This window comes from Aotus nancymaae, unplaced genomic scaffold, assembly GCF_030222135.1.
Source record: "Aotus nancymaae isolate 86718 unplaced genomic scaffold, 86718_ANA_hifiasm-v0.15.2.pri h1tg000051l, whole genome shotgun sequence".
NCBI classification, from domain to species: Eukaryota; Metazoa; Chordata; class Mammalia; order Primates; family Aotidae; genus Aotus; species Aotus nancymaae.
Window position 1 is genome coordinate 10,604,009 of NW_026988465.1, and position 14,934 is coordinate 10,618,942.

Consider the following 14,934-nt stretch of genomic DNA (forward strand, 5'->3'; position numbering starts at 1 on the left):
TAAAGTCCCTAAAAAGTAAACCCATGTAATGGAACAGAGCAAATATGAAAAACAACATACTAAAACCTTTTCTGGAATAAAACACTTGAACCTACTATTTAAGGTCATACCAAGATGAACACCAAGATAGATTCAAGCAATGGTTCTTTAAAGAAAATCTTTCAGGTATCCAAGCAAACGAGCAAATTTCTTGCAAAAGAAAAAAATGGCTTAAGACCTTGAAAATGTCCAGGGAGCTCATAAGAAAACATGTTGGGCACAGTGGCTCACGTGTGTAATCCCAGCACTTTGGGAAGCTGAGCGGGGAGGATCCCCCAGGAGTTCAAAACCAGCCTGAGTAACACAATGGGACCCTGTCTCAACAAAAATAAAAATTAAAAAATTAAAGTTAGCTGGGCATAGGGTGCACACCTGTAGTCCCAGCTACTTAGGACGCTGAGGCTTCTGTGAGCCACGATTGTGCCACTGCCCTCCAACCTGGGCAACTAAGTGAGAGTCTGTCTCAGGGAAAAAAAAAAACAAAGAAGAAAAAAAAAACATAAGCCAGGGATTTTACATCCAACCAAATCTTCAAATATAACGGGTATAATGGTTACAAACAAATAGTTTGAACCAAAAGGACTTAAAGAATATTGTTCTTGCCGGGCGTGGTGGCTCATGCCTGTAATCCAAGCACTTTGGAGGCCAAGGCGGGCGGATCACCTGAGGTCAGAAGTTCAGAACCAGCCTGACCAACATGGTGAAACCCCATCTTAAAAAAATAAAAAAATAAAAAAAAAAAATATTGTTCTCATGAGCTCTCTAGTAGAATGTGAGCTTCAGACAACCAAAAAATCCTAAAAGTATCTTTGGGATAAGGTCTGGTGATAAGTACTGAATATAATTTAGAACTAACACTAAATGATCAGAATAAAGAAAACAGTGTAGCATATGGGAATGTTATATGCTTGTAAAATATAGATATAAAACAATTAACAAAGCAGAGTTTACAGAAAAAGTAACGATTGATGCACTCAACTACCTGGATGAGTATGGCATCATCATGCTAAGTGAATACAAAATAGCCATACTCAAAAGGTTACACTTATGTAACATTCTGGCTTCAAAAGGCAAAACTATAGGCACAGAAGACAGATGAGTGGTTGTGAGGAGTTGGGGTGGGAGGAGGGTTTGAGATAAAGCGGCAAAGAGAGAATTTGGGGAGGTGAGAGAACTGTTGTATATCTCAATTGTGGTAGTTATCTGATTCTATTTGTCAAAACTCACAACTATAAACTGAAAAAAATGTATTTTACCACATGTTAACAAATAATAAATTTTAAATGCTAAAAAAACCGCAGACGCTGGAAAAAGGGAAGAGGTTACTAGCTAATTTCATTATTGCTCACAATACAAGAGTACTTTAAAAGGAGGGGATTATAGGTATTAGTATAAATGTACCTCTCTCAATGTAAAAATATACTAACACTCTCAAAAAAAGAGAAAATAGATAATATTAAAAAATGCAAAAGCAACAAAAATGTTTCGAGTTTCCTTTCAATACCATCCCCATTTAACCACTTCCTTTAGTGTCATCAGCTACTCGTGATATCTCTTCAAAGTTTCTGTCAGCATATTTGCTTAAAAACCAAAACCTAATGAAAATAGTTACCTGAGAGGGAGGGGAAGAAAAAAATGCTGTGAACCTTCTGTGAAGTGCTTTTCTTTTCTTTTCTTTTGAGAGAGTCTCGCTGTCGCCCAGGCTGGAGTGCAGTGGAGCAATCTTGGCACACTGCAACCTCTGTTTCCTGGATTCAAGTGATTCTCCTGCCTCAGCCTCCCAAGTAGCTGGGATTACAGGCACACCACACCACGCCTGGTTAATTTTTGTATTTTTAGTAGAGATAGGGTTTCGCCATGTTGGCCAGGCTGGTCTCAAACTCCTGACCTCAGGTGATCCGCCCACCTCGGCCTCCCAAAGTGCTGGGATTACAGGTTGAGCTACCACACCCGGGCCAAGTGCCTTCTTAAACCATCTTAGTTTGTAACAATGTAAACGTTTACATAATTAAAGAAAATAAAAATTTAAAAATCAGTCCCTAAGAATGGAAGACAATTTTAAGTAAGTTGAAACTATAAACATATCAAGTTGGTGGCAGAAATACAGAAAAAAGAATTACTTCAAGTGACTTTACATATCCATCTCTAATGGGATATATTCTGAAGACCAAAGCAAAATCACAAAAGCTGCAAAAAATACATATATATACATACATATATATATACACACACATACATACATACATATATATATAGTAGTCAATGTTCTTTATTTTATTTTATTTTTGAGACAGTTTCACTCTTGTTGCCCAGGCTGGAGTGCAATGGTGTGATCTCGGCTCACTGCAACCTCCACCTCCCAGGTTCAAGCAATTCTCCTGTTTCAGCCTCCAGAGTAGCTAGGATTACAGGCATGTGTCACCATGTCTGGCTAATTTTGTATTTTTAGTAGAGATAGGGTTGTACCATGTTGGTCAGGCTGGTAGCAAATTCCCGACCTCAGATGATCCACCGCCTCGGCCTCGCAAAGTGCTGGGATTATAGGCATGAGCCACTGCGCATGGCCTATTTTATTTTATGAAAGGTTTCCAATTTTGTTGCCCAAGGCTGAAGTGCAATGGTGCAATCTCGGCTCGCTCCAACATCCGCCTCCTGGATTTAAGCGATTCTCCTGCCTCAGCCTCCCAAGGGGCTAGAATTACAGGTGCCCACCATCATGTCCAGCTAATTTTTGTTATTTTTAGTAGAGACAGGGTTTCACCATGTTGGCCAGGCTGGTCTCGAACTCCTGACCTCAGGTGATCCACCCACCTCAGCCTCCAAAATTACTGGTATTTTAATTTGGAAATGTATCAAGATATTCTAGGATAAAGCAAATAAATACATATCACCAGAATCAAAGATTCTCAGAGTAAGAAAAAAGAAAGAAGTGTAAAATGAGAGACTTTAAAACTGATTTGGAAACTCTGCAACTCACTTTGAAATGCATTAAAAAAAAAGATGGGATGACAGAGGAACAGATCTATAATAAAGTAAATATGGCAAAATCTTAATTCTAAAATCTCGATGGTGTGTACAAGGGTAGGGTATACACTATATTAACTCTCTCTTCTGTGTGTTTGTAAATGTTGGGGAAGAAAACTCCTTAGATTCTGTACCATACAAATTACAAAGAATCACTGGGATAAATTTCAACTCTTAACTAATCTGTTTTTCCATCTGAGGATGACTCCTCAGCAACCATTTTAAAACATTTCACCCACTTCTCCAAAAAACTACGCAGACTATCAAATCATCTACAAAGCCAAAAGGTCTAGGACCAACAGATCATTTCTCCTTATCTTGGAATGTTAATCAACCTAAGTGATTCCAGCAATAGGCAAAGACAAAGAACTCAATGTATCTGAGATAAACATCAATAGACTGGTTATAAACTGTTTTCCTGGTTCTGAAAAACAGAAATATGATTTCAAGTAATATATTCATCATGACAAAATTATACAACCTTAAAGTTATGTGAAATGGGTGTCTTTAAAATATTAAAATGAAATTTTCTCTCTGGTTTTTTTTTTTTTTTTTTTGAGAGGAGCGGAATCTCACTTTGTTGCCCAGGCTGAAGTGCAGTAATGTGATCTTGGCTCACTGCAACCTCCACCTCCCGGGTTCAAGCAATTCTTCTGCTTGGGATTATAGGCACGCCACATCACACCCAGCTAATTTTTGTATCTTTAGTAGAGAAAGGGTTTCACCATATTGGCCAGTCTGGTCTCAAACTCCTGACTTTGTGATCTACCCGCCTCAGCCTCCCAAAGTGCTAGGATTACAGGCATGAGCCACTGTACCCGGCCCTCCCTGAATTTTTTAATTAAATTTATATTAAAGTGAAAGTATAAGTACTAGAACCCATGAAAATAATATATTTTTTTAATCTCTCATGTGACTCAAATACATCTTAAACCAATTTTTCTTTCTTAGGCTAATGTTGAAAGCAGTGTGAATAGAGAAGAAAAGCTGGAGAGAATATACTCCAAAATGTCAACTGCCATTAATACGGGTGGTAGGATTGCAGATGCTTTAAAAAATATGTATGCTTTTTTCTATTTCACAGGAATAAGAATGTATTACTTTGTAACTGAAAAAAAGAATTTCTTGGGAGAAAAAAAAAAAAAACGGCCGGGCACGGTGGCTCAGGTCTGTAATTCCATCACTTTGGGAGGCTGAGGCAGGCAGATCATGAGGTCAAGAGATGGAGACCATCCTGCTAACATGGAGAAACCCCGTCTCTACTAAAAATACAAAAATTAGCTGGGCATGGTGGCGCAAGCCTGTAGTCCCAGCTACTCGGGAGGCTGAGGCAGGAGAATTGCTTGAACCCAGGAGGCGGAGGTTGCAGTGAGCCGAGATTGAGCCACCACACTCCAGCCTGGCGTCTGGCAATAGAGTGAGACTCTGTCTCAAAAAAAAAAAAAAAACCTACCTACATTTGTTAGGTATACAATAACTGATAGAGTAAGAGGTAAGGGTGATTTGGAATTTAAACTGCACTAAAGATAACCAACTCAAGAATAATTTGAGAAACATGATGGTTATATAGCTCTAGGTCACTCTTCCCATATTTCATACCTTCTTAAATAACCAAGTTTTCTCTCCACCAAAATTGAGGCTCCTACCATTCTTGATGGTGTCAAAATGTAAGTAAAGAACATATCCAAAATCCAAGACTCACTGAACTAAAACAGTCCATTTAAATACTCCCTCACCAGTAACCTCAACTACTACAATTGTTCTTCCAATTTACCTAACCTATAGTCTTCCATTTTGCATCAGTCATATAATTCAACTCTCCTCTCTACGCAGCTGAGTATATAGTGAAAAATGATATTATAAGTATGTAAACCGTTGTCACAAATTCGTGGCTTTAAATCTCACAGTTCCTCAATACTTTCAGTTCTCTGAACAATGAATATTGATTATCTATGTGTAGGACAACATATATAAAACTGTGAAAAAGACAGAAGTCTGTGCCCTCTATACAGGGGATACTCTAACAGGCAGGACGGATCTTAAATAATGATGAATGTAATTGAATGCTATGAAGGGGAAGTACAAGACACCATGAAAGGGCTTTAACAGAGGAGCCTAATCTAGTTTGAAGGCGGAAAGTTAGTCAAGACAGGCTTCTAGAAGCAGTGATAAGTGCCAATAAATAAATTCCATATACCATCCCACATTCCTAATTTATACTTAAATCCCCATATCCTAACCACTGGGCAAAGAAACTTGCCTCATTAGCCCCCTCGGTCTTCTCCTGGACTCATTAGTGATTCCTTCTCCTCAGCATATACATACAACAAGGTGTCTCCCACCCAAACATAAACAGGAATAATTTTTCTGGAGAGTAATTTGGCATGTATCATAAGCCTTAAACATGTGCATGCCCCTTCTTGTGATCTATAACTCCGCTTCAAGAAATCTTTCCTAAGGAAATAAAGACAAATTTCATGCAAAAAAGATTACTTAGAATAGTGAAAGAATTAAAACAATCTAAATAACTGGCAACAGGAGAACAGCTATGGATGTGCCATAATATACTTATAATAGACTATTCCATGGCCAAAAATAAGATATTCAGAGCTTTTAATCTCATAGAAAAATGTTTATAATTATACAAGAAATACACAGTAACTGTTGCATAGAAATAAATGAATAGTAATCCTCTACAAAAAAATTTAAAAATAGGGCCGGGCACAGTGGCTGAACACCTGTAATCCCAGCACTTTGGGAGGCTGAGGCAGATGGATCACGAGGTCAAGAGATTTTTGTATTTTAAAAATACAAAAATTAGCCAGGCATGTTGGCAGACACCTGTAGTCCCAGCTACTCACTTGAACGCAGGAGGCAGAGGTTGCAGTGAGCTGAGATCGCACCACTGCACTCCAGCCTGGCAACAGAGCAAGACTCTGTCTAAAAAAAAAAAAAAAATTTAAAAATAAGCCAGGCATGGTGACACATGTCTGTAGTCCTCCCTAGTTGAGTGGCTGAGGCAGGAGCATCACTTGAACCCAACAGTTTGAGGTTACAGTGAGCTATGATTGTGTCACTGCACTACAGCCTGGGCAACAGAGAAACACCCTGTCTCCAAAAAAATAAATCGATAATAAACACAGGATATAAAAACCTATTAAAAAAAAAAAAAAAAGAGTATAACTAGACTGGGCACAGGGGGTCACACTTGTAATCCCAGCACTTTGGGAGGACAAGGCAGGCAGATCACAAGGTCAAGAAATGAAGACCATGCTGGCCAATATGGTGAAACTCAGTCTCTACTAAAATTACAAAAATTAGCTGGGCATGGTGGCATGTGCCTGTAGTCCCACATACTCAGGAAGCTGAGGCAGAAGAAACACTTGAACCCAGGAGACGGAGACTGCGTTAGCAGAGATCGCATCACAGAGCGAGACTTCATCTCAAGAAAATAATATAACTAAGCTTAAAATATAAGTGTATATATAAAATCTGGAAGGAAACGGGCAGAATTATTGATAGCAATTAATTATACAAAATTATGGTTTAGTTTTCCTCCTTACATTTTTCTGTACTTTCCAAATTTTCTTTTTCTGAATTTCAAAATTTTCCCTCTTTTTTCCCCGCCCCCCAAAACAGAGTCTTGCTCTGTAGCTGAGGCTGGAGTGTAGTGGCACACTCACAGTTAACTGCAGCCTTGACCTCCTTGGACTCAAGTGATCTTCCTGGCTCAGTCTTTCATATAGCTGAGACCACACGTGCATCCCACTACACCCAGCTAATTTTATTATTTTTATTTCTTTATTTTTGAGACAGAGTCTCACTCTACTGCCCAAACTGGAGTGGCACGATCTTGGCTCACTGCAGCCTCCGCCTCCTGGGTTCAAGGGATTCTCCTGCCTCAGTCTCCTGAGTAGCTGGGATTACAGGTGTGCGCTACCACATCCAGCTAATTTTTTGTATTTTTAATAGAGACGAGGTTTCGGCATGTTGGCCAGGCTGGTCTCAAACTCCTGACCTCAGGTGATCCGCCCGCCTCAGCCTCCCAAAGTGCTGGGATTACAGGCATGAGCCACCACGCCCAGCCTAATTTTATTATTATTATTTTTTAGAAACAGGGTCTCCCTTTGTTGCCCAGGCTGATCTTGAACTACTGGGCTCAAGCAATCCTCCCACCTCAGCCTCGAAAAGTGCTGGGATTACAAGCATGAGCCACCACACCTGGCCTTGAATTATCAAATTGGCAGTGTATTACTTTTCTAAATGGGCTGTGAATTATTGTTTCTCACAATAGTAACACAGCTACTTAGTCCACTGGCACATTATCTCCATTCCTTACCTCTAACTCTTTGACACACTGCACCCCAATTTCACTCTTTGACACACTGCACAGTTATCACCCCAATTTCAAGGAAACTCCTATCACAAGGACTAGTTAACCTCCCAAATGACAAACCAATGGACACTTAGCAGTCCTCCTGTGAACTGACTTCCTTGGCTTCTGAGAACACCTAGGATCGCTGCCTTCTAATTCTCTGACCATTCGTTTTCTTAGAATCAGATGATTATGTTACAAGGAAGAAATTTTTTTAAAAAAATTCATAAGTAAATGAAAAGAATCTCGGATGAATTCCCTCCTTCTATATGTCCTTTAAATGTGGTGTTTAAGGTGTCCACCCTAGGCCCTCTTCTTTTTAACACTACATACTTGGGTTATCCCATCAATTCCCATGGCTTTAACAACTTACATTCTGATGACTCCAAAATCTACCTTCAGCCCTACTCTCCTAAATCCCATTTATTTTTAGTCAAAGCTTTTGCTATTAATCTTTTGGGTATCCCATAGCAGTTCAAACACTATTACCATCATCATCATCTTTAAAGATCCACTTCCTGGCCATGTGTGATGGCTCACAACTATAATCCCAGCACTTTGGCAGGCTCAGGCAGGAGGATCCCTTGAGCCCAGGAGTTCGAGGCTGCAGTGAGCTATGATCATACAACCACATGCCAGTCTGGGCAACGAAGCGAGGCCCTATCTCTTAAAATAAAAAACAGCGAGGCCCTATCTCTTAAAATAAAAAACAATCTTCCAGTATTTTCTGATATGTTTAGTTACATCACTAGCCATTTAATCTTCTATGTCAAAAGCTAGGGAGTAGGCCAGGCACAGTGGCTCACACCTGTAATTCCAGCACTTTGGGAGGCCAAGGTGGGCAGATCACCTGAAGTCAGAAGTTCGAGATCAGCCTAACCAACATGGAGAAACCCTGTCTCTACTAAAAATACAAAATTAGCCGGGCGTGGTGGCGCATGAGACAGGAGAATCACTTGAACCTAGGGGGCAGAGGCTGCAGTGAGCTGAGATCACCACTGCACTCCAGCCTGGGCAACAAGAACAAAACTCTGTCTCAAAAACAAAACAAAACAAAAAGCCAGGGAGTCCTTCTTAATACTCTATCAACAACTATCTTTACCTACTTACTACTCCTACTTCCTAATCAAGGAAATAAAGGCAGATTTCTTGTAAAAAAAAAAAAAAAAAAAAAAAAATATTAAGTCCTAACCAGTTAACAAATCTGTCTGCTTTCCTCTCCAACCCCTCTACACAAATTAAACCCTCAACTTATTATTACAATAGCCCAACTGATCTCTGGAGTCAGCCTCAGATCTATTTTCCATATTACCCTCAGATAACCTACTTAAAAAGCAAATCCAACCATATAATTCCCTTGCTTAAAACTAGCACCTGAAAGATAAAAGGTAACATCCATTAGCATTAGAAGTCCCTTCATGATCATCTCCAGACACATTCCTCCCACTAAACTTTATGCTGAAGTTCCTCCAGCAGCAGCAGCAGCAGCAGCAGCAAGAAGACATCAGTTTGCTGTGCACTAGGCACCTTTTTTCAGAGCAGCATCAAGCTATCCTGAGTTTGCTTCATACCCAGGGACTCTAATAAGTGCTTTAAGTGAATTATGTAACTGAGTCTTATGAGGTTGGCACTATTTTTTCTTTTCACAGGTAAGACTGAGAGTCTGTCAAAAAATACAAAATCACATAACTAGTAAGTGGCAGAGCCAAGATTTATATCTCCACTATATTTCTTAACAAAAGTAACTAGTCAACTTCAAAAACAGCTACTAATCTTTAAAACCTCTGTTCAAATCCTATCTTGTGAATAATACCCAAGCAACTGAAGGACAAAGAGAGACTTATGTTTAACTATAATCTTCTTCTGTAATTTTATGTTAGCTTCCCATGAAGACTTCCCTGATCACCACCCCGTCTTCCAATACAGTTGCTTACTTCCTCCAATATACTTCTCTAGTTTGTTTCTATGTCTACTACTGTGTATCTCATACTGGATTTTATTATTTATGTACATGTTCATTTCCCTTCTTACCTGCACACTTCTGGACAGTAGGTACCCTTTCTCAGCCATGTTTACAGCCCTGTTTCCATCTCTGTTAATCCTAGGTTCTTAACACAGTATCTGGCACATAAGAGGTACTCAATAAATTAAATTTCCTCCTGTGTTATTTTCCTGTTATTTTTTTTTCTTTGATCTCTAGCACACTCTATCCCCAGACAACAGCCTCACAACCTAACTCCTAGCTCTAACCCTTACACTCTCTAGCAATCTTGCACATTGCCATCACACTTTTCATCCTCTCCCCACTTGGTATTATCTTTCTAAAAGAGGTACCATGTCTCTTCTCTACTCAAAAAGATTGAAGGGAGGCTGGGTGCAGTGACTCATGCCTGTAATCCCAGGACTTAGGGAGGCAGGAGGATCGCCTGAGGCCAGGAGTTCAAGACCACCCTATGCAACATACCGAGACCCCCATCTTTACAAAAAAGCTGGGCATGGTGATGCACACCAGTAGTCCCAGCTACTTGGGAGGCTGAGTTGAAGCAGGAGGATTGCTTAAGCATGGGAGGTCAACGCTACAGCCAGCCATGATTGTGCCACTGCACTCCAACCTGGGTGACAGAGCAAGAGTCTGCCGCAAAAAGAAAAAAAAAAAAAAACTGAAGGCTTCCTTCTACCTATAGAATATTCTACCTTATAAATCATCAAGGCTCTATAATATCTGATTCCATTCTTACTTTTTTCTTTTTTCTTTTTTTTTTTGAGAGATGGAGTCTTACTTTGTCACCCAAGCTAGAGGGCAGTGGCGTGATCTTGGCTCACTGCAACTCAGGTTCAAGCAATTCTCCTGCCTCGGCTTCCCAGGTAGTTGGGACTACAGGCGTGCACCACCACACCCAGCTAATTTTTGTACTTTTTAGTAGAGATGGGGTTTCACTGTATGTTGGCCAGGCTGGTCTCAAACTCCTGATCTCAGGTGATCCGCCCACTCTGGCCTCCCAATTACAGGCATGAGCCACACTTGGCCTATTCTTAATTTTGTAATTCTTCCTTATGATCCAAGTCTCCAACAATACTGAACCATGTATCTCTATCAAAAACCACACAGTTGCACTCTTCCTGTGAGACTATTCCAGCCATTTACCATAGTCTGGAATGTTCTTTCCCAACAAGGCCTCTCAAATTCTTACTCATTTTGTAAGGTCTATTAAATACTACTTCCTGTATAAATCTGTCTCCTTGAGCCAGAATTAACTACTCTCTACTGTTTTCCCATATATAGTCTCATTCTTAAGTACTTAGTATATTATGTCTTAGAGTTGCCTATTTCTCTCCCTGATCTGTCCACTATATCTTCCAAATACTGCTTACCAATATTTTAGTCAACAAAGAACTATGTATACAATGGTACAGTCTAGGTATGTAGTAGGCTATACCATCTAGGTTTATACAAGTACCCTTTACAATGTTCATTAAAAAAAAACAAAAAAACAAAAAAACACCGCCCAATGACCCCTGTCTTAGAACATAACCCTGTTGTTAAAGGATTTGATCTTCCTTGAAGGCAGGGACCACATTCAATTCACTCATTGTATTAACTGAGTTTCTACTAAATTTCAGGTCCTAGTAAGAACTATGAATAAGACAAATGAATAATTTCTTATCCTCAGCCACTGGCGATGTGATATATCATAGGTGTTCAACATGTATTTGCTAAATTAATAAATATATTGCTTACTTATAATAAATACATTGTTTACTCTTTGTCCACATTTGCCCTGTGCTTCCATTTGCTACTTAAAACCAATCAAAACTAGAAAAAACAGCCTTCTAGTTTTCAGTCTTTTTAAGGCTAGACAGGAAGAGAGATCTTTGTTCTCCTCTTCGGACAAGAAATAATCTAGAAAGTCAGAAAGCATAAAAGGAACATTCTGAAAGGGTGTACTTTATTATCAGCAGAAGAATTTAGGAACAGAACAGAGAGACTGGATTACTTGCCAGTTCTCGCTGAAACACTGTCAAAGAGTGGCATCAATATTTTGTTTGAAGAACTAAAAATACCATTCATAATAAATTATAATTCTAAAAACTTTCAAATGAAAATTTTATTATCTCTCACATTTAGAATTAACTGTATCTCCACTGCCTCTATTAGTATGCATAATTTAAAAGTTGAATGAAATTCCTGAACTGAAAGTGCGTTAACAAATAGACTCCTTAAAGAAATTCACCTCAACAGTCAATGATCACTAAAAAGAAGGGAAAGTAAATACATACCCGTTAAAGAAGTTATGCAGGGCTGGGCTTGGTGGCTCACGTCTGTAATCCCACCACTTTGGAAGGCCGAGGCAGGCAGATCATTTGAGGTCAGGAGTTCAAGACCAGCCTGGCCAACATGGTGAAACCCCATCTCTACTGAAAATACAAAAATTAGCTGGGTGTGGTGGCGCATGCCTGTAATCCCAGCTACTAGAACAGACTAAGAAAGGAGAATTGTTGAACCCAGAGGTTGCAGTGAGCCAAGATCGCACCACTGCACCCTAGCCTGGGTGACAGAGCAAGACTCCGTCTTGGGAAAAAAGTCATGTAGATAAAGTGATTCAATTTTCTGTCGTGAAATGCATTAGATTTTAAAATTAATATTTAAACAGACTATTTTGTCCTAATAAGTTTAACTGCATATATACAAAAGTTAGGTTCAGTTTAAATGAAAATTCATGGCAGAAAATGAAATATATTCTTTCACTCAATTAAAAAAAAACTTCAAGTCTCATTTTCTAGGCAATAAAGAAATATAAGTAACAATCATGACAGTCATATTCCTAATGTACACCATGGAGAAATTAAGTCTTTACAAGCACATAATACATTAACACCAGTTCTTTCTACTCTATTGAAAGAGGCAATTCTTACCCAACTCTTGCCATTTCATGAGAAAATTTGCTGCCAAGGACAATTTATTTTAAAAACTGAGATCCTGGATGAACACTTTGTTTAAAAGAAAATTCAGTTTTGTTTTGTTTTGTTTTTAGACTGAGTCTCACACAGTTGCCTGGGCTGGAATGCAGTGGCGCAATCTTGGCTCACTGTAACCTCCGTCTCCTGAGTTCAAGTGATTCCTCTGCCCCAGCCTCCCGAGTAGCCGAGATTATAGGTGCCCGTCACCAAGCCCAGCTAATTTTATGTATTTTTAGTAGAGACAGGGTTTCACTATGTTGGCCAGGCTGGTCTCGAACTCCTGATCTCGTGATCCGCCTGCCTTGGACTCCCAAAGTGCTAGGATGACAGGCATTGAGCCACCCAGCAGAAATTCAGTTTTAAATTAAGTGTAGTAAACTCTCTGATGGGCATACATCACTGCAAATAAAAGGTGACTAACAGCTACTCTTTCTGGTCCATACTTTACAAAAATGTTGGGATTTTAGAAAAGAATTTTTTCTCCAGAAAATTATTACTTGGCCAAAATTAGCAATATGAGTAGGATTTTATCAGAAATGAATTGTTCTTTCCTTCCTAAAACAATGGGTTGGGCCTAGAACTTTGTTCTACAAGTTTACCAGGGAGATAAATGAAATACGACCAAAGAAATATAATAGTTTAGCAAAAGAAATATAGTAACGGGCATGGTGGCTCACACCTGTAATCCCAGGACTTTGGGAGGCCAAGGCGGGCAGATCACCTGAGGTCAGGGGTTCGAAACCAGCCTGGCCAACATGGCGAAACCCTGTCTCTACTAAAAGTACAAAATTAGCTGGGCATGGTGGTGCATGCCTGGAATCCCAGCTACTGGGGAGGCTGAGGCAGGAGAATCACTTGAACCTGAGAGGCCGAGGTTGGAGCAAGCTGAAATCACGCCATTGCACTCCAGCCTGGGCAACAAGAGCAAAACTGTGTCGCAAAAAAACAAAAACAACAACAACAACAAAAGGGCCAGGTTAGGTGGCTCACACCTGTAATTCTAGCACTTTGGAGGCAGAGGCGTGTGGATCACCTGATGTCCGGAGTTCAAGACCAGCCTGGCCAACTTGGTGAAACCCCATCTCTACTAAAAATACAAAAATTACCTGGGCATGATGGCACGTGCCTGCAACCCCAGTTACTAGGAGGCTGAGGCATGGAGAACTGCTTGAACCCAGGAGGCATAGGTTGTAGTTAGCCAAGATAGAGCCACTGCACTCCAGCCTGGGCAACAGAGCGAGACTCCATCTCAAAAAAAAAAAAAATGTTTTCTCCAAGAACATACAAGAATTGTACTTCTTCTAATCCATTCATTTATTCATAGACTTAAAAGCTAGCTATAAATTAAGTACTGGAATTATAGAAATTAAAATAAAATAGTCCCTTACTCTTAAATCTATAGGGTCATGTTGGCAGTAAGCAGACAACTGAAATAACATAAATATCATAATTACAGTCTGCCCAAAATGTAAAGGAGGCATAGAAAAGGCATATTCCTACTTTGGGGAGAAAATGTCACAAGAAAGGTACTCAAACTAGGGCTTGAAGACTAATTAATTAGCTAGGCAAATGGGGAAAGAGATAAGAGAAGGTGAAGGAAGGGCATGCATAAGGAACTAGAAATATAAGCCAGCATGTGTAGTTAGAGAACCACAGATGGTACCTTATAGGTTAAAAGCAGGTGAGAATCAGGGATTCAGTATCCTTAGTCATTAGGGAAATGTAAATTAAAACCACAGCAAGAAACCACTAGACACCTATTATAATGGCTAAAAATTATTTAAAAAAAACAAAACTGACAATACCTAGTGCTAAGATCAACAGGAACTCTCATACATTGCTGGCAGAAATGCAAACTAGTGGGCCAGACACGGGTGACTCTCGCCTGTAATCCCAGCACTTTGGGAGGCTAAGCTCAGGAGTTGGACAGGAGTTTGACACCAGCCTGGGCAACACGGTGAAACCCCATTTCTACTAAAAATACAAAAAAAATAAAAATAAAAAAAAATAAGCCAGGAGTGGCAGTGTGTACCTGTAGTTACTTGGGAGGCTGAGGCAGGAGAATCATTTGAACCCAGGAGGTGGAAGTTGCAGTGAGCCGAGATCATGCCACTGAACTCCAGCCTGGGCGACAGAGCGAGACTCCGGCTCAAAAATAAATAAATAAATAAATAAATAAATAAATAAATAAATAAATAAATGAAAAAATGAAATGCCAACTAGTACAGCCACTTTTGTGAAACAATTTGGCAGTTTCTTATAAAGTTAAAAATACACATAACTACAATCCAGCAATCCCACTCCTAGATATTTACTCGTGAAAAGAAAATTTATGTTTATACAAAAACCTGTATATAAATGTTTACAGTTTCAGGCGAAAAACTAGAAACAACTGAGAAATTCTTCAACTGAGGAGTCGGTAAGCAAACTCTGGTTTACTCACCTACACAATTAGATTAAAAAGGACTGTTCTGGCCAGGCATGGTGGCTCATGCCTGTAATCCCGGCACTTTTGGAGACCGAGGCAGGCGAATCAT

At 39.6% G+C, this 14,934-nt stretch overlaps 1 protein-coding gene across 1 annotated transcript in view; it reads right to left on the reverse strand.

The window, feature by feature from the left end:
* RANBP9 (RAN binding protein 9) overlaps positions 1-14,934 on the reverse strand; it is a 106,095-nt gene that overhangs the window by 71,696 nt on the left and 19,465 nt on the right. The window lies entirely within an intron of this gene.